The sequence below is a fragment of the Pseudorca crassidens genome, chromosome 19 (assembly GCF_039906515.1).
Source record: "Pseudorca crassidens isolate mPseCra1 chromosome 19, mPseCra1.hap1, whole genome shotgun sequence".
Lineage (NCBI taxonomy): Eukaryota > Metazoa > Chordata > Mammalia > Artiodactyla > Delphinidae > Pseudorca > Pseudorca crassidens.
In genome coordinates, this window is record NC_090314.1 from 1,477,970 (window position 1) to 1,501,758 (window position 23,789).

The 23,789-nt window shown below is 44.9% G+C and overlaps 2 long non-coding RNA genes across 3 annotated transcripts; both read right to left on the bottom strand.

Moving 5' to 3' along the window:
* Positions 1–1,800: 1,800 nt before the first annotated feature.
* Positions 1,801–14,796, bottom strand: LOC137212205 (uncharacterized). The gene is made up of 3 exons (XR_010937397.1): positions 14,708–14,796; positions 13,129–13,210; positions 1,801–2,152 (listed from the first exon to the last, which is right to left on the bottom strand). It is a non-coding gene; the product is annotated as an uncharacterized lncRNA (long non-coding RNA).
* Positions 14,797–16,330: 1,534 nt separating this feature from the next.
* On the bottom strand, positions 16,331–21,135 carry LOC137212204 (uncharacterized). Of its 2 annotated transcripts, XR_010937395.1 has the most exons (3): positions 21,028–21,135; positions 17,868–17,949; positions 16,331–16,369 (listed from the first exon to the last, which is right to left on the bottom strand). It is a non-coding gene; the product is annotated as an uncharacterized lncRNA (long non-coding RNA). The 2 variants fall into 2 exon arrangements; XR_010937396.1 differs by lacking the exon at positions 16,331–16,369 and having other exon boundaries at positions 17,864–17,949.
* Positions 21,136–23,789: the final 2,654 nt, after the last annotated feature.

The window sequence follows — 23,789 nt, forward strand, 5'->3', positions numbered from 1 at the left end:
TAGGAAAAGAGGCAGAACGTCCACAATGATGCACTTGGCCAAAAAGGGCGTATGCGTTTTTTCCTGAATATATTCAGGAAAAAACGCATACGCCCTTTTTGGCCAACCAAGCAAGCTTGCAAAGGAAATCTGTACTACAATGAAGTCTCACATCCCCCCGGTCAAAAGGGCCATCTGAAAAAAGTGTAAAATCCAGAAAGGCAGGACAGGCCATGGAGAATTGGGAGCCTTGTTTGCTGATGGGGGACATGTAAATTGCCAACAGCCACTTGGGAGAAGTGTATGGTGTTTCCTGAAACATCTAAAACACAAAGCAACAGAGCCTAGGGCACTTCCACTTATGGTCCTATAGCTTAGGGAAATTAAAATCAAAAAGACACAGCCACCCCAAAGTTTGGGACGGCTCTGTTTACAAGAACCTCGTTTACGATACAAGTTCAATATCGCAGAAAGTGAAAAATGGATAAAGAAGTTGTGGTACTTACGTACAATGCAATATCACTCAGCAATGAAATCTATGTCATCAGGCGCGTAGCAGCATAATGAGTGGATTCAGGTATGATGATTCTAACTGAAATAAGTCACACAGAAAAAGAAACATCATAAGATATCACTAATACACGGAATGTAAACTTGGCTACACAGGAACTGAATTACAAAACAGAACAGGGTCTCAAATTTAGAAAACCAACTTATGCTTGCTTAAGGGGAAAGGTGAGTTGGGGTGCTGCATAAAACCAGAGATTGAAATGAGCACAGATAAAGTTCCTTAAGCCAAATATGGAATAGACAAGAGCTACTCCTTGCTCAACGAAATGGACTCAACACCCCATATTAAACGCCTAAGAATGTACCTGACTAGTAAGTATCTTAAAACCTATGGATTGCTATGTCTCCAAAAGAGAATCAAGCGTGTGTACAGGGGCATAAACGCAGCAGTGATAGGATTGGAGAGGTTCGGTGAGCAAATGAAGACCCTTTGAAGTCATATTTCATGGTACCCATTCCACGGGTCTCAACTCTCCAGGTTTCAGGGATTCTTCCTTCAGCTAAAACATGCATGTGGAACCCAGAGTATGATCCACCGTGTGATCGGGAAACGTGTTCAAATATGTCTCAGTTTTCGTCCCCTGGTACTCGGGTGCAACATTCCAGACGCTTTACTAACACTCTCCCGACTTGGAGAGTCAGTGCCTTTAACCTCTTGTTTGGCCCAGTTTGCAATTTCTGCAGAAGATGAACAGGAATAGGGAGGACCAATGAGAGACTAGCTGGAGGTGTCTGGACGGGCAAATTTAACTGTCATTTCCCACCAGGAAGAGGAATTAACCAAAGGCTCAGCGTGCCGTGCCGGAACCAGATTAGGGCTTGAAGCAATCGTGCGGTGTTGTGGCCAGCTCACAAAAAAAGCGAGTTGAAGAAAGGAGCTCAGGGGCACTGTAATTCAGAAACCTGCAGACTTATAAATGACAGCTATCGTCCAAAGATATACTGAAGTAAGCCTGCCAAGAGGACTTGAAAGCGGGGCAGAATTGCAGGAAACCGATTTCAGGACGTAGACTGGAATTGCATTGAAAGCATAGGAAAAGAGGCAGAACGTCCACAATGATGCACTTGGCCAAAAAGGGCGTATGCGTTTTTTCCTGAATATATTCAGGAAAAAACGCATACGCCCTTTTTGGCCAACCAAGCAAGCTTGCAAAGGAAATCTGCACTACAATGAAGTCGCACTTCCCACTGGTCAAAATGGCCATCAGAAAAATGTGTAAAATCCAGAAAGGCAGGACAGGCCATGGAGAACTGGGAGCCTTGTTATGCTGATGGGGGAGATGTAAATTGCCAACAGCCACTCGGGAGAAGTGTATGGTGTTTCCTGAAACATCTAAAAAACAAAGCAACAGAGCCTAGGGCACTTCCACTTATGGTCCTATAGCTTAGGGAAATTAAAATCAAAAAGACACAGCCACCCCAAAGTTTGGGACGGCTCTGTTTACAAGAAACTCGTTTACGGTACAAGTTCAATATCGCAGAAAGTGAAAAATGGATAAAGAAGTTGTGGTACTTACGTACAATGCAATATCACTCAGCAATGAAATCTATGTCATCAGGCCCGTAGCAGCATAATGAGTGGATTCAGGTATGATGATTCTAACTGAAATATGTCACACAGAAAAAGAAACATCATAAGATATCACTAATACACGGAATGTAAACTTGGCTACACAGGAACTGAATTACAAAACAGAACAGGGTCTCAAATTTAGAAAACCAACTTATGCTTGCTTAAGGGGAAAGGTGAGTTGGGGTGCTGCATAAAACCGGACATTGAAATGAGCACAGATAAAGTTCCTTAAGCCAAATATGTAATAGACAAGAGCTACTCCTTGCTCAACGAAATGGACTCAACACCCCATATTAAACGCCTAAGAATGTACCTGACTAGTAAGTATCTGAAAACCTATGGATTGCTATGTCTCCGAAAGAGAATCAAGCGTGTTTATAGGGGCATAAACGCTGCAGTGATAGGATTGGAGAGGTTCGGTGAGCAAATGAAGATCTTTTGAAGTCATATTGCATGGTACCCATTCCACGGGTCTCAACTCTCCAGGTTTAAGGGATTCTTCCTTCAGCTAAAACATGCATGTGGAACCCAGAGTATGATCAACCGTGTGATCGGGAAACGTGTTCCAATATGTCTCAGTTTTCCTCCCCTGGTACTCGGGTGCAACAATCCAGACACTTTACTAACACTCTCCCGACTTGGAGAGTCAGTGCCTTTAACCTCCTCTTTGGCCCAGTTTGCAATTTCTGCAGAAGATGAACAGGAATAGGGAGAACCAATGAGAGACTAGCTGGAGTTGTCTGGACGGGCAAATTTAACTCTCATTTCCCACCTGGAAGAGGAATTAACCAAAGGCTCAGCGTGCCGTGCCGGAACCAGATTAGGGCCTGAAGCAATCGTGCGGTGTTGTGGCCAGCTCACAAGAAAGCGAGTTGAAGAAAGGAGCTCTGGGGCACTGTAATTCACAAACCTGCAGAGTTATAAATGACAGCTATCGTCCAAAAATATACTGAAGTAAGGCTCCCAAGACGACTTGAAAGTGGGGCAGAATTGCAGGAAACCGATTTCAGGAGGTAGACTGGAATTGCATTGAAAGCATAGGAAAAGAGGCAGAATGTCCACAATGATGCACTTGGCCAAAAAGGGCGTATGCGTTTTTTCCTGAATATATTCAGGAAAAAACGCATACGCCCTTTTTGGCCAACCAAGCAAGCTTGCAAAGAAATCTGCACTACAATGAAGTCTCACTTCCCCCCCGGTCAAAGGGCCATCTGAAAAAAGTGTAAAATCCAGAAAGGCAGGACAGGCCATGGAGAACTGGGAGCCTTGTTATGCTGATGGGCGGGATGTAAATTGCCAACAGCCACTCAGGAGAAGTGTATGGTGTTTCCTGAAACATCTAAAACACAAAGCAACAGAGCCTAAGGCACTTCCACTTATGGTCCTATAGCTTAGAGAAATTAAAATCAAAAAGACACAGCCACCCCAAAGTTTGGGACGGCTCTGTTTACAAGAACCTCGTTTACGATACAAGTTCAATATCGCAGGAAGTAAAATATGGATAAAGAAGTTGTGGTACTTACGTACAATGCAATATCACTCAGCAATGAAATCTATGTCATCAGGCCCGTAGCATCATAATGAGTGGATTCAGGTATGATGATTCTAAATGAAATAAGTCACACAGAAAAAGAAACATCATAAGGTATCACTAATACACGGAATGTAAACTTGGCTACACAGTAACTGAATTACAAAACAGAACAGGGTCTGAAATTTAGAAAACCAACTTATGCTTGCTTAAGGGGAAAGGTGAGTTGGGGTGCTGCATAAAACCAGAGATTGAAATGAGCACAGATAAAGTTCCTTAAGCCAAATATGGAATAGACAAGAGCTACTCCTTGCTCAACGAAATGGACTCAACACCACATATTAAACGCCTAAGAATGTACCTGACTAGTAAGTATCTTAAAACCTATGGATTGCTATGTCTCCAAAAGAGAATCAAGCGTGTGTACAGGGGAATAAACGCTGCAGTGATAGGATTGGAGAAGTTCGGTGAGCAAATGAAGACCCTTTGAAGTCATATTGCATGGTACCCATTCCACGGGTCTCAACTCTCCAGGTTTAAGGGATTCTTCCTTCAGCTAAAACATGCATGTGGAACCCAGAGTATGATCAACCGTGTGAACGGGAGACGTGTTCAAATATGTCTCAGTTTTCGTCCCCTGGTACTCGGGTGCAACATTCCAGACGCTTTACTAACACTCTCCCCACTTGGAGAGTCAGCGCCTTTAACCTCCTGTTTGGCCCAGTTTGCAATTTCTGCGGAAGATGAACAGGAATAGGGAGAACCAATGAGAGACTAGCTGGAGGTGTCTGGACGGGCAAATTTAACTCTCATTTCCCAGCAGGAAGAGGAAATAACCAAAGGCTCAGCGTATAGTGCCGGAAACAGATTAGGGCCTGAAGCCATCCTGTGGTGTTGCGGCGAGCCCAAAAGAAAGCGAGTTGAAGAAAGGAGCTCAGGGGCACTGTAATTCACAAACCTGCAGAGTTATAAATGACAGCTATCGTCCAAAAATATACTGAAGTAAGGCTGCCAAGAGGACTTGAAAGCGGGGCAGAATTGCAGGAAACCGATTTCAGGAGGTAGACTGGAATTGCATTGAAAGCATAGGAAAAGAGGCAGAACGTCCACAATGATGCACTTGGCCAAAAAGGGCGTATGCGTTTTTTCCTGAATATATTCAGGAAAAAACGCATACGCCCTTTTTGGCCAACCAAGCAAGCTTGCAAATGAAATCTGTACTACAATGAAGTCTCACTTCCCCCTGGTCAAAAGGGCCATGTGAAAAAAGTGTAAAATCCAGAAAGGCAGGACAGGCCATGGAGAACTGGGAGCCTTGTTATGCTGATGGGCGGGATGTAAATTGCCAACAGACACTCGGGAGAAGTGTATGGTGTTTCCTGAAACATCTAAAAAACAAAGCAACAGAGCCTAGGGCACTTCCACTTATGGTCCTATAGCTTAGGGAAATTAAAATCAAAAAGACACAGCCACCCCAAAGTTTGGGACGCTTCTGTTTACAAGAACCTCGTTTACAGTACAAGTTCAACATCGCAGAAAGTGAAAAATGGATAAAGAAATTGTGGTATTTACTTACAAAGCAATATCACTCAGCAATGAAATCTATGTCATCAGGCCCTTAGCAACACAATGAGTGGATTCAGGTATGGTGATTCTAACTGAAATAAGTCACACAGAAAAAGAAACATCATAAGAAATCAGTAATACACGGAATGTAAACTTGGCTACACAGGAACTGAATTACAGAACAGAACAGTGTCTCAAACTTAGAAAACCAACTTATGCTTGCTTAAGGGGAAAGGTGAGTTGGGGTGCTGCATAAAACCAGAGATTGAAATGAGCACAGATAAAGTTCCTTAAGCCAAATATGGAATAGACAAGAGCTACTCCTTGCTCAACGAAATGGACTCAACACCGCATGTTAAACACCTAAGAATGTACCTGACTAGTAAGTATCTTAAAACCTATGGATTGCTATGTCTCCGAAAGAGAATCAAGCATGTGTACAGGGGCATAAACGCAGCAGTGATAGGATTGGAGAGGTTCGGTGAGCAAATGAAGACCCTTTGAAGTCATATTGCATGGTACCCATTCCACGGGTTTCAACTACCCAGGTTTAAGGTATTCTTCCTTCAGCTAAATCATGCATGTGGAACCTAGAGTATGATCAACCATGTGATCGGGAGACGTGTTCAAATATGTCTCAGTTTTCGTACCCTGGTACTCGGGTGCAACATTCCAGACGCTTTACTAACACTCTCCCGACTTGGAGAGTCAGTCCCTTTAACCTCCTGTTTGGCCCAGTTTGCAATTTCTGCGGAAGATGAACAGGAATAGCGAGAACCAATGAGAGACTAGCTGGAGGTGGCTGGACGGGCAAATTTAACTCTCATTTCCCACCAGGAAGAGGAATTAACCAAAGGCTCAGCGTGCCGTGCCGGAACCAGATTAGGGCCTGAAGCCATCCTGCGGTGTTGCGGCCAGCTCAAAAGAAAGCGAGTTGAAGAAAGGAGCTCAGGGGCACTGTAATTCACAAACCTGCAGAGTTATAAATGACAGCTATCGTCCAAAAATATACTGAAGTAAGGCTGCCAAGAGGACTTGAAAGCGGGGCAGAATTGCAGGAAACCGATTTCAGGAGGTAGACTGGAATTGCATTGAAAGCATAGGAAAAGAGGCAGAACGTCCACCATGATGCACTTGGCCAAAAAGGGCGTATGCGTTTTTTCCTGAATATATTCAGGAAAAAACGCATACGCCCTTTTTGGCCAACCAAGCAAGCTTGCAAAGGAAATCTGCACTACAATGAAGTCTCACTTCCCCCCGGTCAAAAGGGCCATCTGAAAAAAGTGTAAAATCCAGAAAGGCAGGACAGGCCATGGAGAACTGGGAGCCTTGTTATGCTGATGGGCGGGATGTAAATTGCCAACAGACACTCGGGAGAAGTGTATGGTGTTTCCTGAAACATCTAAAAAACAAAGCAACAGAGCCTAGGGCACTTCCACTTATGGTCCTATAGCTTAGGGAAATTAAAATCAAAAAGACACAGCCACCCCAAAGTTTGGGACGCCTCTGTTTACAAGAACCTCGTTTACAGTACAAGTTCAACATCGCAGAAAGTGAAAAGTGGATAAAGAACTTGTGGTACTTACGTACAATGCAGTATCACTCAGCAATGAAATCTATGTCATCAGGCCCGTAGCAGCATAATGAGTGGATTCAGGTACGATGATTCTAACTGAAATAAGTCACACAGAAAAAGAAACATCATAAGATATCACTAATACACGGAAAGTAAACTGGGTTAAACAGGAACTGAATTACAAAACAGAACACGGTCTCAAATTTCGAAAACCAACTTATGGTTGCTTAAGGGGAAAGGTGTGTTAGGGTGCTGCATAAAACCAGAGATTTAAATGAGCACAGATAAAGTTCCTTAAGCCAAATATGGAATAGACAAGAGCTACTCCTTGCTCAACGAAATGGACTCAACACCACATATTAAATGCCTAAGAATGTACCTGACTAGTAAGTATCTGAAAACCTATGGATTGTTATGTCTCCGAAAGGGAATCAAGCGTGTGTACAGGGGCATAAACGCAACAGTGAAAGGATTGGAAATGTTCGGTGAGCAAATGAAGACCCTTTGAAGTCATATTGCATGGTACCCATTCCACGGGTCTCAACTCTGTAGGTTTCAGGGATTCTTCCTTCAGCTAAAACATGCATGTGGAACCCAGAGTATGATCAACCATGTGATCGCGAGCCGTGTTCCAGTATGTCTCAGTTTTTGTCCCCTGGTACTCGGGTGCAACATTCCAGACGCTTTACTAACACTCTCCCGACTTGGTGAGTCAGTGCCTTTAACCTCCTGTTTGGCCCAGTTTGCTATTCTGTGGAAGATGAACAGGAATAGGGAGAACCAATGAGAGACTAGCTGGAGGTGTCTGGACGGGCAAATTTAACTCTCAATTCCCACCAGGAAGAGGAATTAACCAAAGGCTCAGCATGCCGTGCCGGAACCAGATTAGGGCCTGAAGCAATCGTGAGGTGTTGCGGCCCGCTCACAAGAAAGCGAGTTGAAGAAAGGAGCTCAGGGGCACTGTAATTCACAAACCTGCAGTCTTATAAATGACAGCTATCGTCCAAAAATATACTGAAGTAAGGCTGCCAAGAGGACTTGAAAGCGGGGCAGAATTGCAGGAAACCGATTTCAGGAGGTAGACTGGAATTGCATTGAAAGCATAGGAAAAGAGGCAGAACGTCCACAATGATGCACTTGGCCAAAAAGGGCGTATGTGTTTTTTCCTGAATATATTCGGGAAAAAACACATACGCCCTTTTTGGCCAACCAAGCAAGCTTGCAAATGAAATCTGCACTACAATAAAGTCTCACTTCCCCCCGGTCAAAAGGGCCATCTGAAAAAAGTGTAAAATCCAGAAAGGCAGGACAGGCCATGGAGAACTGGGAGCCTTGTTATGCTGATGGGCGGGATGTAAATTGCCAACAGCCACTGGGGAGAAGTGTATGGTGTTTCTTGAAACATCTAGAAAACAGAGCAACAGAGCCTAGGGCACTTCCACTTATGGTCCTATAGCTTAGGGAAATTAAAATCAAAAAGACACAGCCACCCCAAAGTTTGGGACGGCTCTGTTTACAAGAACCTCGTTTACGGTACAAGTTCAATATCGCAAAGAGCGAAAAATGGATAAAGAAGTTGTGGTATTTACTTACAAAGCAATATCACTCAGCAATGAAATCTATGTCATCAGGCCCTTAGCAGCACAATGAGTGGATTCAGGTATGATGATTCTAACTGAAATAAGTCACACAGAAAAAGAAACATCATAAGATATCAGTAATACACGGAATGTAAACTTGGCTACACAGGAACTGAATTACAGAACAGAACAGGGTCTCAAATTTAGAAAACCAACTTATGCTTGCTTAAGGGTAAAGGTGAGTTGGGGTGCTGCATAAAACCAGAGATTGAAATGAGCACAGATAAAGTTCCTTAAGCCAAATATGGAATAGACAAGAGCTACTCCTTGCTCAACGAAATGGACTCAACACCGCATATTAAACGCCTAAGAATGTACCTGACTAGTAAGTATCTTAAAACCTATGGATTGCTATGTCTCCGAAAGAGAATCAAGCATGTGTACAGGGGCATAAACGCAGCAGTGATAGGATTGGAGAGGTTCGGTGAGCAAATGAAGACACTTTGAAGTCATATTGCATGGTACCCATTCCACGGGTTTCAACTACCCAGGTTTAAGGTATTCTTCCTTCAGCTAAAACATGCATGTGGAACCTAGAGTATGATCAACCATGTGATCGGGAGACGTGTTCAAATATGTCTCAGTTTTCGTACCCTGGTACTCGGGTGCAACATTCCAGACGCTTTACTAACACCCTCCCGACTTGGAGAGTCAGTCCCTTTAACCTCCTGTTTGGCCCAGTTTGCAATTTCTGCGGAAGATGAACAGGAATAGCGAGAACCAATGAGAGACTAGCTGGAGGTGTCTGGACGGGCAAATTTAACTCTCATTTCCCACCAGGAAGAGGAATTAACCAAAGGCTCAACGTGCCGTGCTGGAACCAGATTAGGGCCTGAAGCAATCATGCGGTATTGCGGCCAGCTCACAAGAAAGTGAGTTGAAGGAAGGAGCTCAGGGGCACTGTACTTCACAAACCTGCAGAGTTATAAATGACAGCTATCGTCCAAAAATATACTGAAGTAAGGCTGCCAAGAGGACTTGAAAGCGGGGCAGAATTGCAGGAAACCGATTTCAGGAGGTAGACTGGAATTGCATTGAAAGCATACGAAAAGAGGCAGAACGTCCACAATGATGCACTTGGCCAAAAAGGGCGTATGCGTTTTTTCCTGAATATATTCAGGAAAAAACGCATACGCCCTTTTTGGCCAACCAAGCAAGCTTGCAAAGGAAATCTGCACTACAATGAAGTCTCACTCCCCCCCGGTCAAAAGGGTCATCTGAAAAAAGTGTAAAATCCAGAAAGGCAGGACAGGCCATGGAGAACTGGGAGCCTTGTTATGCTGATGGGCGGGATGTAAATTGCCAACAGCCACTTGGGAGAAGTGTATGGTGTTTCCTGAAACATCTAAAACACAAAGCAACAGAACCTAGGGCACTTCCACATATGGTTCTATAGCTTAGGCAAATTAAAATCAAAAAGACACAGCCACCCCAAAGTTTGGGATGGCTCTGTTTACATGAACCTCGTTTACGGTACAAGTTCAATATCACAGAAAGTGAAAAATGGATAAAGAATTTGTGGTACTTACGTACAATTCAATATCACTCAGCAATGAAATCTATGTCATCAGGCGCGTAGCAGCATAATGAGTGGATTCAGGTACGATGATTCTAACTGAAATAATTCACACAGAAAAAGAAACATCATAAGATATCACTAATACACGGAATGTAAACTTGGCTACACAGGAACTGAATTCCAAAACAGAACAGGGTCTCAAATTTAGAAAACCAACTTATGCTTGCTTAAGGGGAAAGGTGAGTTGGGGTGCTGCATAAAACCAGAGATTGAAATGAGCACAGATAAAGTTCCTTAAGCCAAATATGGAATAGACAAGAGCTACTCCTTGCTCAACGAAATGGACTCAACACCCCATATTAAACGCCTTAGAATGTACCTGACTAGTAAGTATCTTAAAACCTATGGATTGCCATGTCTCTGAAAGAGAATCAAGCGTGTGTACAGGGGCATAAACGCAGCAGTGATAGGATTGGAGAGGTTCAGTGAGCAAATGAAGACCCTTTGAAGTCATATTGCATGGTACCCATTCCACGGGTCTCAAATCTCCAGGTTTCAGGGATTCTTCCTTCAGCTAAAACATGCATGTGGAACCCAGAGTATGATCAACCGAGTGATCGGGAGACGTGTTCCAGTATGTCTCAGTTTTCATCACCTGGTACTCGGGTGCAACATTCCAGACGCTTTACTAACACTCTCCCGACTTGGAGAGTCAGTGCCTTTAACCTCCTGTTTGGCCCAGTTTGCAATTTCTGCGGAAGATGAACAGGAATAGGGAGAACCAATGAGAGACTAGCTGGAGGTGTCTGGACGGGCAAATTTAACTCTCATTTCCCACCAGGAAGAGGAATTAACCAAAGGCTCAACGTGCCGTGCTGGAACCAGATTAGGGCCTGAAGCAATCCTGCGGTATTGCGGCCAGCTCACAAGAAAGTGAGTTGAAGGAAGGAGCTCAGGGGCACTGTACTTCACAAACCTGCAGAGTTATAAATGACAGCTATCGTCCAAAAATATACTGAAGTAAGGCTGCCAAGAGGACTTGAAAGCGGGGCAGAATTGCAGGAAACCGATTTCAGGAGGTAGACTGGAATTGCATTGAAAGCATAGGAAAAGAGGCAGAACGTCCACAATGATGCACTTGGCCAAAAAGGGCGTATGCGTTTTTTCCTGAATATATTCAGGAAAAAACGCATACGCCCTTTTTGGCCAACCAAGCAAGCTTGCAAAGGAAATCTGTACTACAATGAAGTCTCACATCCCCCCGGTCAAAAGGGCCATCTGAAAAAAGTGTAAAATCCAGAAAGGCAGGACAGGCCATGGAGAATTGGGAGCCTTGTTTGCTGATGGGGGACATGTAAATTGCCAACAGCCACTTGGGAGAAGTGTATGGTGTTTCCTGAAACATCTAAAACACAAAGCAACAGAGCCTAGGGCACTTCCACTTATGGTCCTATAGCTTAGGGAAATTAAAATCAAAAAGACACAGCCACCCCAAAGTTTGGGACGGCTCTGTTTACAAGAACCTCGTTTACGATACAAGTTCAATATCGCAGAAAGTGAAAAATGGATAAAGAAGTTGTGGTACTTACGTACAATGCAATATCACTCAGCAATGAAATCTATGTCATCAGGCGCGTAGCAGCATAATGAGTGGATTCAGGTATGATGATTCTAACTGAAATAAGTCACACAGAAAAAGAAACATCATAAGATATCACTAATACACGGAATGTAAACTTGGCTACACAGGAACTGAATTACAAAACAGAACAGGGTCTCAAATTTAGAAAACCAACTTATGCTTGCTTAAGGGGAAAGGTGAGTTGGGGTGCTGCATAAAACCAGAGATTGAAATGAGCACAGATAAAGTTCCTTAAGCCAAATATGGAATAGACAAGAGCTACTCCTTGCTCAACGAAATGGACTCAACACCCCATATTAAACGCCTAAGAATGTACCTGACTAGTAAGTATCTTAAAACCTATGGATTGCTATGTCTCCAAAAGAGAATCAAGCGTGTGTACAGGGGCATAAACGCAGCAGTGATAGGATTGGAGAGGTTCGGTGAGCAAATGAAGACCCTTTGAAGTCATATTTCATGGTACCCATTCCACGGGTCTCAACTCTCCAGGTTTCAGGGATTCTTCCTTCAGCTAAAACATGCATGTGGAACCCAGAGTATGATCCACCGTGTGATCGGGAAACGTGTTCAAATATGTCTCAGTTTTCGTCCCCTGGTACTCGGGTGCAACATTCCAGACGCTTTACTAACACTCTCCCGACTTGGAGAGTCAGTGCCTTTAACCTCTTGTTTGGCCCAGTTTGCAATTTCTGCAGAAGATGAACAGGAATAGGGAGGACCAATGAGAGACTAGCTGGAGGTGTCTGGACGGGCAAATTTAACTGTCATTTCCCACCAGGAAGAGGAATTAACCAAAGGCTCAGCGTGCCGTGCCGGAACCAGATTAGGGCTTGAAGCAATCGTGCGGTGTTGTGGCCAGCTCACAAAAAAAGCGAGTTGAAGAAAGGAGCTCAGGGGCACTGTAATTCAGAAACCTGCAGACTTATAAATGACAGCTATCGTCCAAAGATATACTGAAGTAAGCCTGCCAAGAGGACTTGAAAGCGGGGCAGAATTGCAGGAAACCGATTTCAGGACGTAGACTGGAATTGCATTGAAAGCATAGGAAAAGAGGCAGAACGTCCACAATGATGCACTTGGCCAAAAAGGGCGTATGCGTTTTTTCCTGAATATATTCAGGAAAAAACGCATACGCCCTTTTTGGCCAACCAAGCAAGCTTGCAAAGGAAATCTGCACTACAATGAAGTCGCACTTCCCACTGGTCAAAATGGCCATCAGAAAAATGTGTAAAATCCAGAAAGGCAGGACAGGCCATGGAGAACTGGGAGCCTTGTTATGCTGATGGGGGAGATGTAAATTGCCAACAGCCACTCGGGAGAAGTGTATGGTGTTTCCTGAAACATCTAAAAAACAAAGCAACAGAGCCTAGGGCACTTCCACTTATGGTCCTATAGCTTAGGGAAATTAAAATCAAAAAGACACAGCCACCCCAAAGTTTGGGACGGCTCTGTTTACAAGAAACTCGTTTACGGTACAAGTTCAATATCGCAGAAAGTGAAAAATGGATAAAGAAGTTGTGGTACTTACGTACAATGCAATATCACTCAGCAATGAAATCTATGTCATCAGGCCCGTAGCAGCATAATGAGTGGATTCAGGTATGATGATTCTAACTGAAATATGTCACACAGAAAAAGAAACATCATAAGATATCACTAATACACGGAATGTAAACTTGGCTACACAGGAACTGAATTACAAAACAGAACAGGGTCTCAAATTTAGAAAACCAACTTATGCTTGCTTAAGGGGAAAGGTGAGTTGGGGTGCTGCATAAAACCGGACATTGAAATGAGCACAGATAAAGTTCCTTAAGCCAAATATGTAATAGACAAGAGCTACTCCTTGCTCAACGAAATGGACTCAACACCCCATATTAAACGCCTAAGAATGTACCTGACTAGTAAGTATCTGAAAACCTATGGATTGCTATGTCTCCGAAAGAGAATCAAGCGTGTTTATAGGGGCATAAACGCTGCAGTGATAGGATTGGAGAGGTTCGGTGAGCAAATGAAGATCTTTTGAAGTCATATTGCATGGTACCCATTCCACGGGTCTCAACTCTCCAGGTTTAAGGGATTCTTCCTTCAGCTAAAACATGCATGTGGAACCCAGAGTATGATCAACCGTGTGATCGGGAAACGTGTTCCAATATGTCTCAGTTTTCCTCCCCTGGTACTCGGGTGCAACAATCCAGACACTTTACTAACACTCTCCCGACTTGGAGAGTCAGTGCCTTTAACCTCCTCTTTGGCCCAGTTTGCAATTTCTGCAGAAGATGAACAGGAATAGGGAGAACCAATGAGAGACTAGCTGGAGTTGTCTGGACGGGCAAATTTAACTCTCATTTCCCACCTGGAAGAGGAATTAACCAAAGGCTCAGCGTGCCGTGCCGGAACCAGATTAGGGCCTGAAGCAATCGTGCGGTGTTGTGGCCAGCTCACAAGAAAGCGAGTTGAAGAAAGGAGCTCTGGGGCACTGTAATTCACAAACCTGCAGAGTTATAAATGACAGCTATCGTCCAAAAATATACTGAAGTAAGGCTCCCAAGACGACTTGAAAGTGGGGCAGAATTGCAGGAAACCGATTTCAGGAGGTAGACTGGAATTGCATTGAAAGCATAGGAAAAGAGGCAGAATGTCCACAATGATGCACTTGGCCAAAAAGGGCGTATGCGTTTTTTCCTGAATATATTCAGGAAAAAACGCATACGCCCTTTTTGGCCAACCAAGCAAGCTTGCAAAGAAATCTGCACTACAATGAAGTCTCACTTCCCCCCCGGTCAAAGGGCCATCTGAAAAAAGTGTAAAATCCAGAAAGGCAGGACAGGCCATGGAGAACTGGGAGCCTTGTTATGCTGATGGGCGGGATGTAAATTGCCAACAGCCACTCAGGAGAAGTGTATGGTGTTTCCTGAAACATCTAAAACACAAAGCAACAGAGCCTAAGGCACTTCCACTTATGGTCCTATAGCTTAGAGAAATTAAAATCAAAAAGACACAGCCACCCCAAAGTTTGGGACGGCTCTGTTTACAAGAACCTCGTTTAAGATACAAGTTCAATATCGCAGGAAGTAAAATATGGATAAAGAAGTTGTGGTACTTACGTACAATGCAATATCACTCAGCAATGAAATCTATGTCATCAGGCCCGTAGCAGCATAATGAGTGGATTCAGGTATGATGATTCTAAATGAAATAAGTCACACAGAAAAAGAAACATCATAAGGTATCACTAATACACGGAATGTAAACTTGGCTACACAGTAACTGAATTACAAAACAGAACAGGGTCTGAAATTTAGAAAACCAACTTATGCTTGCTTAAGGGGAAAGGTGAGTTGGGGTGCTGCATAAAACCAGAGATTGAAATGAGCACAGATAAAGTTCCTTAAGCCAAATATGGAATAGACAAGAGCTACTCCTTGCTCAACGAAATGGACTCAACACCACATATTAAACGCCTAAGAATGTACCTGACTAGTAAGTATCTTAAAACCTATGGATTGCTATGTCTCCAAAAGAGAATCAAGCGTGTGTACAGGGGAATAAACGCTGCAGTGATAGGATTGGAGAAGTTCGGTGAGCAAATGAAGACCCTTTGAAATCATATTGCATGGTACCCATTCCACGGGTCTCAACTCTCCAGGTTTCAGGGATTCTTCCTTCAGCTAAAACATGCATGTGGAACCCAGAGTATGATCCACCATGTGATCGGGAGACGTGTTCAAATATGTCTCAGTTTTCGTCCCCTGGTACTCGGGTAAAACATTCCAGACGCTTTACTAACACTCTCCCAACTTGGAGAGTCAGTGCCTTTAACCTCCTGTTTGGCCCAGTTTGCAATTTCTGCGGAAGATGAACAGGAATAGAGAGAACCAATGGGAGACTAGCTGGAGGTGTCTGGACGGGCAAATTTAACTCTCATTTCCCACCAGGAAGAGGAATTAACCAAAGGCTCAGTGTGCCGTGCCGGAACCAGATTAGGGCCTGAAGCAATCCTGCGGTGTTGAGGCCAGCTCACAAGAAAGCGAGTTGAAGAAAGGAGCTCAGGGGCACTGTAATTCACAAACCTGCAGAGTTATAAATGACAGCTATCGTCCAAAAATATACTGAAGTAAGGCTGCCAAGAGGACTTGAAAGCGGGGCAGAATTGCAGGAAACCGATTTCAGGAGGTAGACTGGAATTGCATTGAAAGCATAGGAAAAGAGGCAGAACGTCCACAATGATGCACTTGGCCAAAAAGGGCGTATGCGTTTTTTCCTGAATATATTCAGGAAAAAACGCATACGCCCTTTTTGGCCAACCAAGCAAGCTTGCAAAGGAAATCTGCACTACAATGAAGTCTCACTTCCCCCCGGTCAAAAGGGCCATCTGAAAAAAGTGTAAAATCCAGAAAGGCAGGACAAGCCATGGAGAACTGGGAGCCTTGTTATGCTGATGGGCGAGATGTAAATTGCCAACAGCCACTTGGGAGAAGTGTATGGTGTTTCCTGAAACATCTAAAACACAAAGCAACAGAGCCTAGGGCACTTCCACTTATGGTCCTATAGCTTAGAGAAATTAATATCAAAAAGACACAGCCACCCCAAAGTTCGGGCCGGCTCTGTTTACAAGAACCTCTTTTACGGTACAAGTTCAATATCGCAAAGAGCGAAAAATGGATAACGAAGTTGTGGTACTTACGTACAATGCAATATCACTCAACAATGAAATCTATGTCATTAGGCCCGTAGCAGCATAATGAGTGGATTCAGGTATGATGATTCTAACTGAAATAAGTCACACAGAAAAAGAAACATCATAAGATATCACTAATACACGGAATGTAAACTTGGCTACACAGGAACTGAATTACAAAACAGAACAGGGTCTCAAATTTAGAAAACCAACTTATGCTTGCTTAAGGGGAAAGGTGAGTTGGGGTGCTGCATAAAACCAGAGATTGAAATGAGCACAGATAAAGTTCCTTAAGCCAAATATGTAATAGAAAAGAGCTACTCCTTGCTCAACGAAATGGACTCAACACCCCATATTAAACGCCTAAGAATGTACCTGACTAGTAAATATCTGAAAACCTATGGATTGATATGTCTCCGAAAGAGAATCAAGCGTTTGTACAGGGGCATAAACGCTGCAGTGATAGGATTGGAGAGGTTCGGTGAGCAAATGAAGACCCTTTGAAGTCATATTGCATGGTACCCATTCCACGGGTCTCAACTCTCCAGGTTTCAGGGATTCTTCCTTCAGCTAAAACATGCATGTGGAACCCAGAGTATGATCCACCGTGTGATCGGGAGACGTGTTCAAATATGTCTCAGTTTTCGTCCCCTGGTACTCGGGTGCAACATTCCAGACGCTTTACTAACACTCTCCCAACTTGGAGAGTCAGTGCCTGTAACCTCCTGTTTGGCCCAGTTTGCAATTTGTACGGAAGATGAACAGGAATAGGGAGAACCAATGAGAGACTAGCTGGAGGTGTCTGGACAGGCAAATTTAACTCTCATTTCCCACCAGGAAGAGGAATTAACCAAAGGCTTAGCATGTCGTGCCGGAACCAGATTAGGGCCTGAAGCAATCCTGCGGTGCTGCGGCCAGGTCACAAGAAAGAGAGTTGAAGAAAGGAGCTCAAGGGCACTGTAATTCCCAAACCTGCAGAGTTATAAATGACAGCTATCATCCAAAAATATACTGAAGTAAGGCTGCCAAGAGGACTTGAAAGCGAGGCAGTATTGCAGGAAACCGATTTCAGGAGGTAGACTGGAATTGCATTGAAAGCATAGGAAAAGAGGCAGAACGTCCACAATGATGCACTTGGCCAAAAAGGGCGTATGCGTTTTTTCCTGAATATATTCAGGAAAAAACGCATACGCCCTTTTTGGCCAACCAAGCAAGCTTGCAAAGGAAATCTGCACTACAATAAAGTCTCACTTCCCCCCGGTCAAAAGGGTCATCTGAAAAAAGTGTAAAATCCAGAAAGGCAGGACAGGCCATGGAGAACTGGGAGCCTTATTATGCTGATGGGCGGGATGTAAATTGCCAACAGCCACTCGGGAGAAGTGTATGGTGTTTCCTGAAACATCTAAAAAACAAAGCAACAGAGCCTAGGGCACTTCCACTTATGGTCCTATACCTTAGGGAAATTAAAGTCAAAAAGACACAGCCACCCCAAAGTTTGGGACGGCTCTGTTTAAAAGAACCTCATTTATGGTACAAGTTCAATATCACAGAAAGTGAAAAATGGATAAAGAAGTTGTGGTACTTACGTACAATGCAATATCACTCAGCAATGAAATCTATGTCATCAGGCCCATAGCAGCATAATGAGTGGATTCAGGTATGATGATTCTAACTGAAATAAGTCACACAGAAAAAGAAACATCATAAGATATCACTAATACACGGAATGTAAACTTGGCTACACAGGAATTGAATTACCAAACAGAACAGGGTCTCAAATTTAGAAAACCAACTTATGCTTGCTTAAGGGGAAAGGTGAGTTGGTGTGCTGCATAAAACCAGAGATTGAAATGAGCACAGATAAAGTTCCTTAAGCCAAATATGTAATAGACAAGGGCTACTCCTTGCTCAACGAAATGGACTCAACACCCCATATTAAACGCCTAAGAATGTACATGACTAGTAAGTATCTGAAAACCTATGGATTGCTATGTCTCCGAAAGAGAATCAAGCGTGTTTATAGGGGCATAAACGCAACAGTGATAGGATTGGAGAGGTTCGGTGAGCAAATGAAGACCCTTTGAAGTCATATTGCATTGTACCCATTCCACGGGTCTCAACTCTCCAGGTTTCAGGGATTCTTCCTTCAGCTAAAACATGCATGTGGAACCCAGAGTATGATCCACCGTGTGATCGGGAGACGTGTTCAATTATGTCTCAGTTTTCGTCCCCTGGTACTCGGTTGCAACATTCCAGACGTTTTACTAACACTCTCCCGACTTGGAGAGTCAGTGCCTTTAACCTCCTGTTTGGCCCAGTTTGCAATTTCTGCAGAAGATGAACAGGAATAGGGAGAACCAATGAGAGACTAGCTGGAGGTGTCTGGACGGGCAAATTTAACTGTCATTTCCCACCAGGAAGAGGAATTAACCAAAGGCTCAGCGTGCCGTGCCGGAACCAGATTAGGGCCTGAAGCAATCGTGCGGTGTTGCGGCCAGCTCACAAGAAAGCGAGTTGAGGAAAGGAGCTCAAGGGCACTGTAATTCACAAACCTGCAGAGTTATAAATGACAGCTATCGTCCAAAAATATACTGAAGTAAGGCTGCCAAGAGGACTTGAAAGCGGGGCAGAATTGCAGGAAACCGATTTCAGGAGGTAGACTGGAATTGCATTGAAAGCATAGGAAAAGAGGCAGAACGTCCACAATGATGCACTTGGCCAAAAAGGGCATATGCGTTTTTTCCTGAATATATTCAGGAAAAAACGCATACGCCCTTTTTGGCCAACCAAGCAAGCTTGCAAAGGAAATCTGCACTACAATGAAGTCTCACTTTCCCCCGGTCAAAAGGGCCATCTGAAAAAAGTGTAAAATCCAGAAAGGGAGGACAGGCCATGGAGAACTGGGAGCCTTGTTATGCTGATGGGCGGGATGTAAATTGCCAACAGCCACTTGGGAGATGTGTATGGTGTTTCCTGAAACATCTAAAACACAAAGCAACAGAGCCTAGGGCACTTCCACTTACGGTCCTATAACTTAGGGAAATTAAAATCGAAAAGACACAGTAACCCCAAAGTTTGGGACAGCTCTGTTTACAAGAACCTCGTTTACGGTACAAGTTCAATATCGCAGAAAGTAAAAAATGGATAAAGAAGTTGTGGTACTTACGTACAATGCAATATCACTCAGCAATGAAATCTATGTCATCAGGTCCGTAGCAGCATAATGAGTGGATTCAGGTATGATGATTCTAACTGAAATAAGTCACACAGAAAAAAAAACATCATAAGATATCACTAATACACGGAATGTAAACTTGGCTACACAGGAACTGAATTACAAAACAGAACAGGGTCTCAAATTTAGAAAACCAACTTATGCTTGCTTAAGGGGAAAGGTGAGTTGGGGTGCTGCATAAAACCAGAGATTGAAATGAGCACAGATAAAGTTCCTTAAGCCAAATATGTAATAGAAAAGAGCTACTCCTTGCTCAACGAAATGGACTCAACACCCCATATTAAACGCCTAAGAATGTACCTGACTAGTAAATATCTGAAAACCTATGGATTGATATGTCTCCGAAAGAGAATCAAGCGTTTGTACAGGGGCATAAACGCTGCAGTGATAGGATTGGAGAGGTTCGGTGAGCAAATGAAGACCCTTTGAAGTCATATTGCATGGTACCCATTCCACGGGTCTCAACTCTCCAGGTTTCAGGGATTCTTCCTTCAGCTAAAACATGCATGTGGAACCCAGAGTATGATCCACCGTGTGATCGGGAGACGTGTTCAAATATGTCTCAGTTTTCGTCCCCTGGTACTCGGGTGCAACATTCCAGACGCTTTACTAACACTCTCCCAACTTGGAGAGTCAGTGCCTGTAACCTCCTGTTTGGCCCAGTTTGCAATTTGTACGGAAGATGAACAGGAATAGGGAGAACCAATGAGAGACTAGCTGGAGGTGTCTGGACAGGCAAATTTAACTCTCATTTCCCACCAGGAAGAGGAATTAACCAAAGGCTTAGCATGTCGTGCCGGAACCAGATTAGGGCCTGAAGCAATCCTGCGGTGCTGCGGCCAGGTCACAAGAAAGAGAGTTGAAGAAAGGAGCTCAAGGGCACTGTAATTCCCAAACCTGCAGAGTTATAAATGACAGCTATCATCCAAAAATATACTGAAGTAAGGCTGCCAAGAGGACTTGAAAGCGAGGCAGTATTGCAGGAAACCGATTTCAGGAGGTAGACTGGAATTGCATTGAAAGCATAGGAAAAGAGGCAGAACGTCCACAATGATGCACTTGGCCAAAAAGGGCGTATGCGTTTTTTCCTGAATATATTCAGGAAAAAACGCATACGCCCTTTTTGGCCAACCAAGCAAGCTTGCAAAAGAAATCTGCACTACAATAAAGTCTCACTTCCCCCCGGTCAAAAGGGTCATCTGAAAAAAGTGTAAAATCCAGAAAGGCAGGACAGGCCATGGAGAACTGGGAGCCTTATTATGCTGATGGGCGGGATGTAAATTGCCAACAGCCACTCGGGAGAAGTGTATGGTGTTTCCTGAAACATCTAAAAAACAAAGCAACAGAGCCTAGGGCACTTCCACTTATGGTCCTATACCTTAGGGAAATTAAAGTCAAAAAGACACAGCCACCCCAAAGTTTGGGACGGCTCTGTTTTAAAGAACCTCATTTATGGTACAAGTTCAATATCACAGAAAGTGAAAAATGGATAAAGAAGTTGTGGTACTTACGTACAATGCAATATCACTCAGCAATGAAATCTATGTCATCAGGCCCATAGCAGCATAATGAGTGGATTCAGGTATGATGATTCTAACTGAAATAAGTCACACAGAAAAAGAAACATCATAAGATATCACTAATACACGGAATGTAAACTTGGCTACACAGGAATTGAATTACCAAACAGAACAGGGTCTCAAATTTAGAAAACCAACTTATGCTTGCTTAAGGGGAAAGGTGAGTTGGTGTGCTGCATAAAACCAGAGATTGAAATGAGCACAGATAAAGTTCCTTAAGCCAAATATGTAATAGACAAGGGCTACTCCTTGCTCAACGAAATGGACTCAACACCCCATATTAAACGCCTAAGAATGTACATGACTAGTAAGTATCTGAAAACCTATGGATTGCTATGTCTCCGAAAGAGAATCAAGCGTGTGTACAGGGGCATAAACGCAACAGTGATAGGATTGGAGAGGTTCGGTGAGCAAATGAAGACCCTTTGAAGTCATATTGCATTGTACCCATTCCACGGGTCTCAACTCTCCAGGTTTCAGGGATTCTTCCTTCAGCTAAAACATGCATGTGGAACCCAGAGTATGATCCACCCTAACCCTTCCCCGAAGCCTTACCCTAACCCATCTCCTAGTCCTTACCCATACGCTAACACTAACCCGTGACCTCACACGTATGCTGTCCCTAAACCGTTGTCGTACCCTCACCTGGACCCTAAACTGTACCCGTCCCCTAACCCTAACCCTAGCCCGAACCCTAACCCTAACCCTTCCCCGAAGCCTTCTCCTCACCCATCCCCTAATCCTAACCTGTACGCTAACACTAACCCGTGGCCTCACACGTACGCTCCCCCTAAACCGTTGTCATACACTCACCTGGACCCTAAACCGTCCCCGTCCCCAAACCCTAACCCTAGTCCAAACCCAAACCCTAACCCTACCCCGAAACCTTCCCCCCACACGTTCCCTAATCCTAACCCGTACGCTAAAACTAACCCGTGGCCTCACACGTTCGCTCCCCCTAAACCGTTTTCGTACCCTCACTTGGACCCTAAACCGTCCCCATCCCCAAACCCTAAACCTAGCCCGAACCCTAAACCTAACCCTTCCCTGAAGCCTTCCCCTCACCCGTCCCCTAATCATAACCAGTACGCTAACACTAAACCATGCTCTCACAAGTACACTCCCCCTAAACCGTTGTCATACCCTCACCTGTACCCTAAACCGTCCCCGTCCCCTAACCCTAACCCTAGCCCGAACCCTATCCCTAACCCTTCCCCGAAGCCTTCCCCTCACCCGTCCCCTAATCGTAACCCGTACACTAATACTAACCTGTGCCCTCACATGTACGCTCCCCCTAAACCGTTGTCATACCCTCACCTGGACCCTAAACCATCCCCGTCCCCTAACCCTAACCCTAGACAAAACCCTAACCCTAACGCTTCCGCGAAGCCTTCCCCTCACCCGTCCCCTAATCCTAACCCGTACGCTAACACTAACCCGCGCCCTCACACGTACTCTCCCCCTAAAGCATTGTCGTACCCTCACCCGGACCCTAAACCGTTCCCGTCCCCTAACCCTAACCCTAGCCTGAACCGTAACCCTAAACCTTCCCCGAAGCCTGACCCTCACCCGTCCCCTAATCCTAACCCGTACGCTGACACTAACACGCGCCCTCACACGTACGCTCCCCCTAAAGAGTTGTCGTACCCTCACCTGGACCCTAAACCGTCCCCGTCCCCTAACCCTAACCCTAGCCCGAACCCTAACCCTAACCCTTCCCCGAAGCCTGACCCTCACCCGTCCCCTAATCCTAACCCGTACGCTGACACTAACACGCGCCCTCACACGTACGCTCCCCCTAAAGAGTTGTCGTACCCTCACCTGGACCCTAAACCGTCCCCGTCCCCTAACCCTAACCCTAGCCCGAACCCTAACCCTAACCCTTCCCCGAAGCCTGACACTCACACGTTCCCTAATCCTAACCCGTACGCTGACACTAACCCGCACCCTCACACGTACGCTCCGCCTAAAGCGTTGTCGTACCCTCACCTGGACCCTAACCCATCCCCGTCCCCTAAACCTAACCCTAGCCCGAACCCTAACCCTAACCCTTCCCCGAAGCCTGACCCTCACCCGTCCCCTAATCCTAACCCGTACGCTAAAACTAAACCGCGCCCTCACACGTACGCTCCCCCTAAAGCGTTGTCGTACCCTCACCTGGACCCTTACCCGTCCCCGTCCCCTAACCCTAACCCTAGCCCAAACCCTAACCCTAAAACTTCCCCGAATCCTGACCCTCACACGTCCCCTAATCCTAACCCGTACGCTGACACTAACCCGCGCCCTCACACGTACGCTCCACCTAAAGCGTTGTCGTACCCTCACCTGGACCCTAAACTGTCCCCGTCCCCTAACCCTAACCCTAGCCCGAACCCTAACCCTAACCCTTCCCCGAAGCCTGACCCTCAACCGTCCCCTAATCCGAACCCGTACGGTGATGCTAACCCATGCCCTCACATGTACGCTCCCCCTAAAGCGTTGTCGTACCCTCACCTGGACCCTAAACCGCCCCGTCCCCTAACCCTAACCCTAGCCCGAACCCTAACCCTAACACTTCCCCGAAGCCTGACCCTCACCCGTCCCCTAATCCTAACCCGTACGCTGACACTAACCCACGACCTCACACGTACGCTCCACCTAAAGCGTTGTCGTACCCTCACCTGGACCCTAAACCGTCCCCGTCCCCTAACCCTAACC